This window comes from Pleurodeles waltl, chromosome 8 (assembly GCF_031143425.1).
Source record: "Pleurodeles waltl isolate 20211129_DDA chromosome 8, aPleWal1.hap1.20221129, whole genome shotgun sequence".
In the NCBI taxonomy this organism is placed as follows: domain Eukaryota; kingdom Metazoa; phylum Chordata; class Amphibia; order Caudata; family Salamandridae; genus Pleurodeles; species Pleurodeles waltl.
Window position 1 is genome coordinate 381,306,164 of NC_090447.1, and position 14,607 is coordinate 381,320,770.

Sequence of the window (14,607 nt, forward strand, 5' to 3'; positions counted from 1 at the left end):
GACAGTGGGTGGGTCCAACAGTGAAGTCTGCTTTCTTTAGTCTCCAGACAGGCTGAGAATCCAGGTATATGCCTCCAGTCACAATGCACGTTGTCCCCCACAATGTTGAATACCTGTTTACCCCACAATTGTAAGAAATCAGATTTGCAGGTGATGGAACCATTTGTTTTTAACAGGTCCTGCCAGCCTCCATTTCAGATGGGTAACATCCAAATGATTGCTTCCAAAAACAAATAATTCTTTAGTAAGTTACATCTGAAACAGAGAAATGTATCTGAACAGCTGTACTGTTCATAACTTTAACTTTAAATTTTCCCCTTTGTTCTGCTTAATTGTATCAGCATCATTTGAATTTACTTACATATGGCACAACCCTCTTCTGAAAGATTTCTGTTATGCACACTGATAAGAAGGTATGCATGCGTGTGATGTATGGGACAAAGTCTTTCAGCTGGCATTTCCCTACATCTCTGTGCAGAGACATGAGTGAAATTAGTGATATCAACATCGCTGATGTCTCGCATGAGCAGGATGATGATGCGTTCACTGTTGAAAATTGCTCATGAAGAAGAAGCCTCAGGGCTCATTTATGCATGGCACTACATGGAGTGGTGATAAAGGATTTGTTAGGGTATGTCTTAAACGAAGTCAATGAGTCTCTACACCCAGCATGAAGGTGTGGGGAAATAAAACAATTCAAAACTTCAAACACCACAATTTAGAATGATAGTAGAACCAATGTGTCCATACAAGCAAATCTCCAGTCTGAAATAAAATTAAGGGTTTTTATTTCAGATTCATACTCAGATTTATGTAAATGACTCTCAAAACAAGATTATAAAGACACAGAATCACCGTGGGTTGACCAAGGTGACACAAATGTTTCAGGCAAACACATCAAAAGGACTACACATTCGATAATGACAGTGCAAAACATTGAAAGGATAATCTGATGGGTAGAAAACAAGCACTGTTCAGTTCTTTTAAGCATGAAGACAATTTAAAAGTCACCTAAGCTTAGCTAGCTAGGGCAAAGGAAATCCCTACAGATTAGCATGTCACAAGTTGCCATGTCCTAGGCTGAAACACATGAGGACAAAGAACAACCAGAATTTGAAAAAAGACATCTGGGGCAAAAAGTGACCAACCAAAGTTAGCAAAAAAAAAGGTTAAAACTGAAGGCGTCAGCATTTCAGAAGCTCAGTCAAGAATCTTCGTCTTGGGTCGGGGGAAACATTTCTAAGTCTCAGTACAGCATTAGAAAGAAGGGTATGGGCAAAAAGGTCTGTATCTCTCAGAGTCCAAGGTCATCCACTCCTAAAGGGAAGGGCAAGAGGAATGCAGAAGAGTGCCACCGATCCCACTGGGAAACAGTATATTAAAGTCCAATCTGACTGATGATTAGTACATCAGCTGTATGCCATCAATCAGAAGATTCAACTGTCCATTCAAAATTCATTGCATGACATGGAACTGCAACACAGAGACATATTCCCAAGTCCATCATGTGACAGGCATTCATCTTAGCTCATCTGTACAGGTTTAAACAATTGTGTACAGTCCATTTCCGCAGTTCCTCAATGTAGTGGGCTCAAGGTTACTTTCTTAGGCTCACTATGCGTAAAACAATAGCCCATATATTTTCAAGCTAGCGTTTCATGGGAACGAAGTCTGAAAAGAATGAAACATTAACAAGAATGACTAAGCAATTTATACACAGTCAGGAAACAGAGTATTGCAGGCCTCACTTAGGCTTAGTAAAGTGAATTGAAATGCCACATTAATTTATATCAAGCAAGGCACACATTACATTCAAAATTGTAAAATCTTCTTTAATAAGTTTTGTCAGTGTTCATGTTACAGTCAGTTTAACTTCTAAGTAACTGTTCACAGATTCCATAAACTATAATGCAGAACTGCATTTTTCGACATGTGCGTGTAACATTTAAAACACTACTTTTCAGAAATTCATTATCCTTTGTTATGCAAACTATTATTTAACCTTGTAAAGAATCACATGAAATCAAAAAGAATGATCAAACTTAAAGTTTCTGATGGATACAACTACCTGTGGATTCCTCACCTAATGAATACTCCCATAGCGCCAGCATTCGACGGAAATCTTCTTACTAGTCTCTGCACGTTGACGAGGACGTCACTCTAGCCTACGCGACGCCGTCTGACGTCATACAGGCAATAAGAGGTCCTCGACGACGTGCGGACGTCAGTTCCCTTTTTTCCGTGCATTCGAAACGGTTATCTTCGTCAAAAGTAATAATAACATTTCTTCTACATTAGTGGAATGACTCGGTTGCCTGTGTACCTGCAGGACTTATTGACTGGAAACAACGTGAGGTTCACAATAAGGACAGAACAAGCCTAGCTGTTAGCAATCTATTAAAATTCTGTCAAGAATCATAAATCGTATACTGCTAGACTATTCAATTAATATAAAACCACTGCCACAATGCAATACTATTACAGAAATACCTTCGAAACAATGGACTCGCACATCAATATCTGGATAATGAAGTACAAATAGAAAGGTTATTAGTAGCTCAACCTTCCTATCCTTGACCCAGTCATCTCCAAATTATTATGATAAGCCTTCAAATAAACGCATACGCAGTGTTACATGGAAGAAGGTTTACTCCAGGCCCCAGTACATACCATCAACAGCTGACACAGCAGATTCCGGCCCAACAGACCGCACGTCCTCAGAACATTCCACATTCCAGTGACATCTGGTAGAATGTCAGAGTAAGGCTCTATCAGTAAGATGAAAGGCCACAATACCCTCTTTGTCTCCCACCTTTTTTATGAATATTTTAATTAGCTTCTGTATACTTTGGGTACAGTACATTATATTGTATCCTGTGAAATGATTTTTCTAAAAGAACTCTTAAATTAAAAATGCAAACAAAAGCTTGTTAGGTGCTTAACACGTGCCAATTGCCTGGTATTCGTGCACAGATTTCTAAGGAGGACTAATTTAAAGATTCATTAAAATAATCAGGCTGTCAAGGACAAAAAGTAAAATAAGGTTGTGTGTCCTGTACCTTAAACTGTGACCATTCCATAAATCTAGTCGTAAAACTTCATGTTATTTTAATGATTTGCAACCCTTCGAAACACAAAGGCCCAGATTTATGTGGGCCTAGCGCCATTCTAATCCCAAATTAGCGTCATTTTGTTTACGCTAATGTGGAGTTAGAAGGCCAAAAACGCTGCTCCATGTTTACAAAGTGGCCAATGCTTGTGTTGCGCCACTTTGTAACCCCTTGCGCCACATTATGCCTGCAACAAGCATATTGTATGCAAGGGGGTGTTCTGGCGCTAGGGGAGCGGAAACAATGGCACAAAGAAATCTATGAGATTTCTTTGCGTCATTTTCATCAGCATTTTTTAACGCCTGCTGAGAGCAGGCATTAAAAAGAGGCTCCCACTGTGTTCATTGTGCCTCTGGGTGCTTTACAGGATAGGCGTCAACATTTTTTACGCCAATCCTGCAAAGCACCAGACTAGCGTTAAAAATTATGATGGTACTCCCCCTGACCACCGGCATGGTATGCTGTATTTTAAATACAGTGCACACATGGTGGAGTTAATGGGGCGCTAAGGGGCACAGGAAAAGTGGTGCTGTACTCGGTGCAGCGCCACTTTTCATAAATCTGCCCCCAAGGCCCTTTGCTGATTTGCTGTTATTTAAAATATTAATGTATCTTTCACCTTTTAACAGGTATGAATAATGGTCTTTTCTCTCCCCCTTTTTATTTCATTCCTCCTGTCAAAAGTATTAGCCTACTTACACAAATTGGAAAGTTTTATGCAGCAATCCAATTTTTTAAAAGATTTCAGACATGCAATTTCCTGTATTGAAAGATCAACCATGTACGGCTCACTAGTGAGGTAACAATGGTTAAATGATACATTAAATATGCAAAAAATACTTTAACAAATTGTGGTATGGTGTGATTCTATTAGGTAGTGTAGCATTTGAATTTATTTTTATTATCTGGACCATTTATTTTCAGCAGTGACATACAGTTAAAGAAATTACGGCCCAAATTTAAGAAAAGTGGCGCGGCATTCAATGCAGCGCCACTTTTCTTGTACCCCTTAGCACCCCAATGTGTGCACCATATTTAATATACGGTGCACCATGGCGCAAGGTAGGGGCAACGCTATTGATGTGCTGTGCAGGATTAGCACCAACATTTTTGTGCTAATCCTTTTAACATCTGCTATATTTTTTTGCAGTCCCCTTAATAGGGGAACAAAACCCTTGCAGACATTATGCCTGGCGCAGGCATAATGAGACGCAAGGGGTTACGAAGTGGCATAATGCATGCATTGCGCCACTTTGTCAATGTGTTAGTCCACATTAGGGTCATACAAAATTATGTTAATGCACAAGGAGGCGCTAGGCCCTATTAAATCTGCGCCTACATGTTTGTCACCTGAGATTATACTCAGCTAAGAGCCAAATCTGATTAATGTTTTTTTGAGCTTCAAGAGAAAACAAAGGCTGACCCAGGTCACGTTGTAGAGTGGCTTGCTTTATTTTGTGTGAGGGTAAATTAAGCCCTATTCCTTACAGGGAAACATCGAAAATGCGTTACGTAACTGGCCAAAAGTTCAGCCACATTAACGTAATTAGTAGTTAAATAAAATTAAGCCTATTTTCTTTTGCCTCAAAATGTTAAACCTGATTAATTCGACTGTGTTTAAGTTTGAAGTAGGTTATTATATTTCAGCTCTCTATTTAAAACCAGACATATCTTGATGGCATAACGCCCTGTGAATCAAAGGGAAACAAAAAGATCTTGCATTCCTGCTGGGCAGAAGTTTGCAGTACATTGTGTCACAGTGTGATTGACATTATGTTCTTACTGGAAATAAACGAAGAGAAAAGCAGATTATGACTTTGCCGTTTACAGGTGTACAGCACAGCTGAAGTAACACTGTGCATTGTGAGAAGAACGTTCCTGTGAATAAACTGCAGTTGATGAAAGTCGCAGCTGTACAGATTTAACCTGGGAAGTTGTAGGTGGGAGGTAGTTAAGAAGTTTGTGAAAAAATATTGATCGCTTTTCGACGATGATTGAAATGAACGTTAGATTTATAATTCACTTTGTATTAGATTAGATTCTATTTCAGAAGTCATCACACGTTTTTTAAATGTTTTGTGTATGTAAAAATACTTGTAACATGTATACATATTCACATTGGCAATTTCAGGTAGGGCAGGAGTTGAGTAATGGCATTTTTGATCGTTGCATCAATTTCTAAAAAAGAAAATATCGGATTCCTCAAAGCATCATTCCCGTTTTCCAAATATGCCACCAGACAACCTTCCCCGTTTCCCTATGTAAATCTACATAAATAAATAAATCAAAACATGACAGATACAAAAAATGACCTACAAATGACATCTATGGTAAACCTTCACCACACTTCCCATGCAGTCCCACTATTTAGTCAAAACATGCTATTAACCAACAGTTTAGCCATCCTCAATCTCTATTGTTTTACAAAGCAAAAGTTTGTCACCTTTTTTAACAAATAATGAAAGCACTCCTGTGACTGTGAATTTTCTTTGCAAACAAAAATGCTTTTTATGCTTAATGTGCAAAATCCTACACTTAAAAAGCACATACATTAAACTAAGATTTGTAGTAGGCAATCTTACTTAACAATATAACTCTGCAAGTGAAGTAAATAAGTGCTTATGTAAGATAACCTAACTGTTGATGCTATGCTAACTAAAAATAATACATAATACATTAAAATTCAAAGGCCTTTTTTCATGATGGGTCCTTATTTGCACAAGATATTTTTCTCTCTTTTCTGCAGATGTTGTAATTTAATTAGCTAGTAAATAGGCACTTGTTTTGTATTAGATAACTGACAGTCTAGTTCTCACTGGGGCAAGAGGAGGCAACGGAAAGAATGAGTCATGAGATGAACAGTCTGGACAACAGAATGCGTACTATGTGCCTTTTCAAGGTCTAGTGTCTAAATTTATGACCATTGTACTAGTCCTAGAAAATTGGTCGTTTGCTGGAAATTCTATTGGAGAACATGGAAGAGAAAATAAAATAATGTTGCAACACAGAATATTGTGTGCTTTATTAGTGCATGTTCCGAGAGTAGAAGCTGGATTCCTTCTCCCAACTCTCTGATTGGAGACTCATTTATGAGTTTCTGATACCTCTCTTCATGAAGGGATGCTTTACTTATTTTCATTGATTATCTTCGGATTTAGAGCTGAAAATACTTTCCTGCTTGATATGCAGAGGTTTATGCTTATGCATTGATTTCTCTCAGTAGAATTCTTTATTGTGTATCTGAACTAACACCTTGTTTCAACTCATTCTAAAATATTAAGATTAGGGGACTTCCTTTAAGGGAAACTTAATTTCTAATGCTGAGTCTTAAAAGATTAATTCTTATCAAATAGCATGATTGAAAAGAAAAATAACTTGTAATAAAACCTTATAACTCATACAAAACTCTCTTTATTATTGACCTACCTAAAAGTCATAAATGATTTATCATGTTATTTTATTGATGTAGTGGATTGTTCTTTACTTCTCCTTGTCTACAAACAAAGTACCATATGACCAGTGGCGGGGTTATTTAATAATTACGCCTGAATATTGAGATATAGAAGACCCTGCTCCCTTAGCACCAAAAACTTAGTAATGTTCAATTTCCACAGTGTGTAGTATATGCCACATATTCCATTAGGTTATTTCTCACACTCTGTGATCCAAATCCTAAGTGATACAATCACCACACACAAAATTGTTCTTAGATTTATATTAGTTCCATTGATTAAAATGCAAGCTAGCCAATGAATTTTGTTCCATAAACTCGAAAATATTCACAAGGGATTTGTAAAAGAGTATCATTGAATGTATGGACATGGTTCTAATCATTGTGGTTATCTTAGATGAAACTCCTATAGTAAGGTGCAGAGAAAGAGAAGGCTGACTGTCTAGGTGATTGGGACCTATAGCAATTAAGGACAACTTGTGCAAAGAAAAGATGTGGGACTGGAACAATAAGACAGCTGAAGAAAATAGAATGTATTCTTTGTTGTACATCTACTTTACCGCTGTTCCCTTCCCACACCCTTTTCCTCACCTAGCCACTCCAATATTCGGTGTCTTCTGGCAAACAGAATTGGTGATGCTTGAGGGTGGACCTTTGAGAGCTGAAGGTTGATTAATGCTGACAGAATATTGAGCCCAATAACAGTAAAAAATATTTAATAGCCGATTTTGGCGTCTGTCAGGGGCTGGACTACAGGCAGGCCTGTTGAGAGCAATTTGAGATTTCCCAGTGAAAGTCTTACTTCTCCCAATAGCCAAGGTGGCACCCAGCACAGAATATTATGCAGGAAAGGTTGACAGGTGCCTCCTTCATACGGTCAAATTTAGGAGAAACTCACAAAGTGGAAAAAACTCATTTGGCAATTAATATAGTTCTTCACTGACTATCTATGCTGTGTTAGTAAAATCAGCAAGGCACACTACTCTACTAACATCAGGAAAAGAGGTGAGCAAGAAATAGGTATAGCCAGGAGACCCATAAGAAATTAATCTGAGCTGCCTAAAGAAAAATGACAATAGTGAAAGATGCTAAGCAAGACAACAGATGAAAGATGGCAATTCAAAGGAAGAATCGAATACTCTGAGAAAATTAAAGGACAACACTTTATAACAAGTGGGTGAAGAGAATGACAAAAAATCAGGGAATAAATGATTGGTGACATATCCTGCCCTATGACCAAATTCTGCCTTGTCTGGAAATTCATGGCATCTGTGATTCCATAATGAAAAGGCCCAAGTTTGACATTCTGAGTGCACTGCCGTTTTCTAGAGCCCAGCTGTCATCTGCAGCCTGTGCCCTCTGTTCTCCTAGGAGACCGATCTGGGTCCTTGCAGAGGCACCAGAACAACTCAGACAATCAGAAGGCACCACTTCCAACGTGGTAAAAAGTGCAGCAATGCACTTCACAGTAGTGTGTAAGAGATTTCATGAGTTTGTGTAAGTTCTGGTCATTTTCTTAGTTACAGGCAAGCACATGACATTCTTTTTGTAAGGGATACGAGGGGAAAGTGAATTGAAAAAAGGAAGGTGTAAGCATGTAGGAAGACACTAGAATATTAATCTGGGAAGAGCAAGAAAGAGTATATTTAGAGGGTGATTAAGTGGGTGGCAGGACACCATGTACATTTTTCATATTTGGTAGGAGGATGGATACTACTTCAGCTGGTTCAGAAATATGGAATGTCACCAGTTACTGTTTTGAAAATCTGGGTAGTGAAGGGGGGGAATGGCCAGATGTCGGTGGGAATAGGTGGCAGGACACCAGGTTTAACATAAGGCAGAAAAAAGTGCAGGTAAAGCCATGTTAAGCGTGGCTTTCCCAAGACTCCTTTCATGCGCAGTTGATGAAAGCAGTGGGAGATGAAATTAAGGGGTCAAACATGACATAAAATCACGGATGGAAAACTGTGACTAAAGGGAATGTTTTTCAATTCAGTTGTCTGAGTAACATCACAGACAACTCAATCTACTCTCTTGTTGTCTCTTTAGTGTTACTCAGCTCCCCTGAGAAAAAAACATCCCCATTATCGACAATTACCTATCTCTAGGCCTGTTCTAGAAAAAGCACAAGCAGCTTTGCAAACACAAAGTCTCATTTCATAATGCACTAAGGGTTTCCTCATCAGAAGAGGAGCCATAGTGAGCTGAAAAAAGGAAGGTGTAGGCGGGTAGGAAGACACCAGGATATTAATCTGGGAGGAGCAAGGAAGAGTGCATTCAGAGGGTGATTAAGTGGGTGGCAGGATACCATGTATATTTTTAATATTTGTTAGGAGGCTGGTAATACTGAAGGTGGTTCAGAAATGTGGAATGTCACCAAGTACTGTTTTTAAAATCTGGGTGGTGAAGGGGGGGAATGGCCAGATGGTGCTGAGGATAAGTGACAGGACCCCAGGTTTAATACGAGAAAGAACATGGTGCAGGTGCATGGCTTGCCCATGACTCTTCATGCGCAGCTGATGAAATCAGTGGGAGATTAAATTAAGGGATCAAATATGATATAAAATGACGGATGGATAACTGGGAATGTCTTTCAATTCAGTTGTCTGAGTGACATCACAGACAACTCAATCTATTCTCTTGTTGTCTCTTTGATGTTACTCAGAACCCTTGAGTGAAAAACATCCCCATTAGCCACAATTACCTATCTCTCTCTGGGCCTGTGGTACAAAAAGCACAAGCAGCTTTGCAAACGCAAAGTCTCATTTCATAATGCACTAAGGGTTTCAACATCAGAAGGGGAGCCATAGCCCAGAAGTAGCAATTGCTTTTACGGTTTCTCCTTTTGCAAAATGTTCATTGCCAATAGTGACCACAAATCCTCTTTTCAAATCTCTATGTGTTGGGATGGAAAGTCCCTTGCAATGTGAAGGAAATTTACCCCTGCCCTGAGTGCCACAGCTGCAATGTTGTCTGGCTCTCTTTTGCTGATTTGTTTTTTCCATGGGTGAACAAGAATCATGCATGTATGACATGAGATAGGCCTGTCTCGTGGACTGTAGTGTTGTTGTACTGGGAGGGGTGCCAGAAGCACTACCCTCATAGTGGTAAAAAGCTACGAGTGCAGTGGTAACAGCTTATTGTGCAGTGATCAGTATGAGTGAACAGGTATTTCTACCCGTGCCACTGGAGTGAGGTCTACTGGCTCACTCATATAAAGTTCTGCTGCTGTCTGCTTAACTCACTCTTGGCCTACACCAAGTTAGTAGGTAGTGCTGAACGTGTGTGTGTGTGTTAAATGCTTGTGAATGAATGAATGAATGAATGGATGAAAGAGGTACTTGTAAAGCAGAACATCCTGATACTAACTCAAACACATATCCTCAATCAGCAGTTGCAAAATAAATCAATCAGAAAGCACATGAAATAAAACAGAAAAAAGACCCCTGAGCAGGAACAAGTTCAATTAGCCCACAACACAGTTCAATAGGGAAGAGAATAACCACGATTTCAAACCCTTCTTGAAAGTGGCCTCATTAACCATAAAGAAGAACCAGGACGTTGATTCTAGGCCTTAAATCTGAAAGTGGCAAAAGATTCCCCTCCAATGGATTTCATCTTAAAAGTGGGAGGTTTTAGTAGATAAGAATTAGAAGATCTGAGGGTCCTTTGCATTCAATGGGACTTGGCAATTTGAAAAATCTTCTTAAAGTCGTAGTTGGCTTGGCTAGCTCAATTTGTGAATTATAACAAATCCTTTTTTCATCCCTCATGAATTTATGATAACTTTTCAGGGGATTTTACATCTTTTTAGATCTTCCAATGTTTAAGCAGTTCACCATTTTTGTTCTAACTGCTTACAGATAAGCTTTTACTTAGCTAAAAAAGCCGTAAACTAAGGTGCAGAGGGGACAGATGTGCTTTTTCCAGAGCAAACTTAAGGCTCTAGATCATCTAATACATCTATCATCCACTCATTAACTACATGGCGGAAGGATGTCTGTGTTGCATGCATGATTGTATTTGTGCAGAAAGAGGCACTTCCTGCACATAAACAAATTTGGGTGGCTTTTCCCTTTTTCTATGTCTGCTGCAGAAGAGAAATAGTGAGTTGACTCTTCATTGTGCCTCACTTGGGGAGGCTTACGGTTTTTGTCACTTATCCAAGGTAGCATGGCCTTCTAAATCTGGGGATCTGTCAAAATCTATAGATGTTGAGTGGGAATAACCACTGCAAGCAAGGGAACAGTAGTGTAACACAGCAACTTGTGCTGTGTATCACTACATCTAAACTATGAAGCCAATCAAAGCCACTTACGTTGGCTTTGTGTGGCATCATATATGTAACATTGCGTCGTACATTTTCCACTTGCATGGTGCTAACAGGATGCAACTCTCTCATTCATATGTGTGTTATAATTTGCCTTGCCTATTTCAGCTGTAGGAGTGTTGGGCTCATTCGGTGGTGTCAAGAATGGCTCATAAAAACATTAGAATTGCTGCGGGTAATCTAAAGTACTGTATTTTTTGCTTTTTTGCCTGTGTATCATTGGCTTCAGTAAATCTCTGTTTTACAGCTCATGCATAACATCAACACGAGGGAGGAGTCTTTGCCCCAAACATGTACACTCCACACAAGAAGTGGAGAATCTGCACACGGAACAGAGACTCCAAAGTTGGTCTGGAACCCAACAATATCATTCAGGATGTGACAAACAGGGAACAAACAGCAGGAAGTTCACAACTGGAAGCTGCCTGCTGGCAACCATTTTAAAGTCATTGTGAGCCACCCCCTTATGTGTGTAATGGTTACAGTATTTTTGAAGTCTATATCTCCTCAGAGAAATTGTAAGGCTGCCTTATGAGGGCATTCTGGGACTTGTAGTGAAGTGAACATAACTTTAGAAAATGTCATTTTTAGTTGCATTTTAATGAATAAACACACCTATAAAATCATGAATAGTCTACAAAGAACCTCTTAATGAAGGGTTTGCAAAATGTCTAGTGTTTGTAAGTGATGAGTTTGGATGTTGGATGCGGTTTCATTCATGCTTTTTGTGTGTGTGTTTTGTCAACTTTCACCCTAGGTGTGAAATAGTTACAGTACTTATTAGGTCTATGTCTCACTAGAGCAGTTGTAATGTTGCTTTCTGAGGGCATTCTGGGACTTGTAGTGCAGATTAATGAATAAATGTATTTGCAGAATCATGACTAGTCTGCAAAGGACCCCATAACTGTTGTATCCAATGGGGAAGGAAGGGCTTTCACAATGTTGGTATGTGAGGGGTTTGGGTGTTGGGTGAGTGTCATGCACACTTGTTGTGTGTTTTTGTTTATATGTTGAATAACATATTTTGGTATGATGAAGTAAAGGCTAACTTTGTGATACTTGACCTACTCAAAATGATACAAACATGTCAAGGAGGACATACAGACATTTTCAATTCAGTGACAAATATGTCTTTTACAATTTCTAGGTCAATGTCCTAGCTATGCAAATGTGGTTACCAGTGCACAAAACAGACAAAGCTGTCTTGACATGCTGCATGAGGCACTTGCCATGTACACTGTGGTATTCTCTAGGAATATTCCATTATTTTGAATCACTTCTTTGACAAGTTCATATCCAGCGCCTTGTTTGCATCTGTATGCCCTATTGTGCAGGTATGCAGTGCTACCATATGATACACAACAGATGACATTTGATAGTAAATTTATGACATTTGAGACTGCACATTACAGGATAATCCTGGATTCATTTGTAGGTGTTGTTAAATCCATCCTGACTGTGTTCTATCCCCACTTGTACGTTTTACACTGGAAGATAACTATGTTTCAATGTCCAGAAACACACATCACACCAATGCAGAAGGTGGGGTTAGTAAATACTGAAGAGGGTACAGAGTAAACTTGACACAGATGCTATTGAGTGTGTAACATTAGGGTATTACAGTGAAAATACACATATTTTCATTCCAAATGTATTTCAATGCCCGCAAAGATCAAACGATTATAAGTCAGCACTTGCTTAATGTAGTAGTTAGCTTCTTTATGATTTGTACACAAACTGCATAATTGTTTACCTTCTATTTCAATGGATCCAGCAAACAAGGGACATCCACACAGGACCAGGAGCAGGAGAGTGCAACCCCAGCTCATAGACAGGTATGACCTCTCGATACCACCAGCGAGGAGGGAGATGAAGATCAAGGCAGGGGAAGTGCACCCACCCAGACTGAAGCTATAGCAACAACTCCATCAGCCCAGGTGGAAGCTGCAGACATTGAAGGGGGAGATTTTGAGAGGGACACCACCAGGCCAGAGGGAGTGAAATGCATCTCCCCCTGGCCCTGAAGTCCTGGAATTTGATGTTGTGTCGCCAGGGCAAGCATCACCACCACCAGTGCCTGCCACTGACCCTACCCTAAATCCTGAGGCCCCCATCCCATCAGGACCTCCTGCTGTACCCACTGCCACTACTTCCCCTCCATGTCCCCGCCTAGAAGAGCTGAGGGAGGTACCTGTCACTGACACCCCACATCCCTGTTGTTCGACCCAGATGTCTCCATGTACTGTGATTCTTCAGCTACATCAAATGAACTGTTGCTGTATCTGAGGTTGAGGGGAATGTGTCCTCTCAGATATTACGGGTGATCAGAGATGAACTCCATACGTTCCGAGAGGCACACTATGAGGGTTCCATATTTTCCTTGTTAGCCCAACGCCACCCCTGACACTGTAGGCATGTCTCCCAGTGTGCCTACCCTCTCTGTTTCCCCTACTGCCCTTCATACCCCTCATGTTGCCCGCACCCATGGAGTGTCTGGTCCTGCACTGGCCAGCCAAGAGGATTCCACAGGTGCACAGGATTTGAAAATTTTCATTAAAGACAATGAGGATGGCCCAGGACTGAACATTGTTTGGACTAGTGACTTTTTTTCAACCCCTTGTACACAGGCAAGTTCCCCTGTCGCTTCCTGGTGTGTTATATTTATTTCGCCCAACCCCCAAAGTCCCTTTGCTTAATCTGACTTAAGATTCTATCTGATTTCCTTTCTCCCTTTGATATGGACAGTTTTTTTGTATAATATCTCAGACAAAATTTAAAAAATATGCATCTCTGTGTTGTATGTTTCATTCTATTTGCTGTATTCCAACTATTGAAGTTACATCTGTAGGTGTTTAGCTATGCTTTTTACATGATACTGTTGTACACAGATCGGTCTACAAATATACGTCTTACTTTTTCCAACACATATATGGCCTTCAACCAGGTTAACCAATTGACCATCATCAACTATTACTCAAATCAATTGAAATGTGGAAGATATCTTTAATTTATAAAGTTTAGTGGAAACATATTTTACAGTGATCTTGGGGGATATCTCTTCACAATTGTGGTGGTGAGGATCTCTGTGAGTAAGTGCATATAACGTGTTAGAGCAGATGTGTGGGTGGGTGTGGTACCTCTGCCTCTACAGTTGGTGGAGATGCCTGCACAGGGGTTGAGGGTGGCTGTACAGGTGGTAGAGGTGTCTGTACAGGGGTTGACAGTGGTTGTACAGGTGGGGGTGGTGCCTGTACAGGGGTTGAGGGTGGCTCTACAGGTATTGGAGGTACCTGGACAGGGGCTGTGTGTGTCTGTACATGTGGGGGATGTGACTGGGTAGGAGGGGGATGTGACCGTACAGTGGGGGGCATGTGCAAGTGGGGTGGTACCTTTGAAGGTTTGGGTTGTGCCTCTGCAAATTGTGGTACCGGTGGATAGGTATGATGTGGGGCAGGTAGATGTGTTGTGTCCCCTCCATGTGTTGACCATGAAGGGTGACTTTGGATCAGTTTCAGCATTCCCTCCATCATCTTCATGGTGAAGGCATGGTATCTTGCACTCCCTTACCTATGGATGACTGTGATCTTATTTATCTTCTTTGACATGTCTTGCCAATATATATCCATCCTGTCCAAGATCTGGGCCAGTCTGTCTACCATCTGAGGGAATTGGTGCATGCCCTGTAGTGAGTCTGAAATGTCAGACAGAGTAGCCCA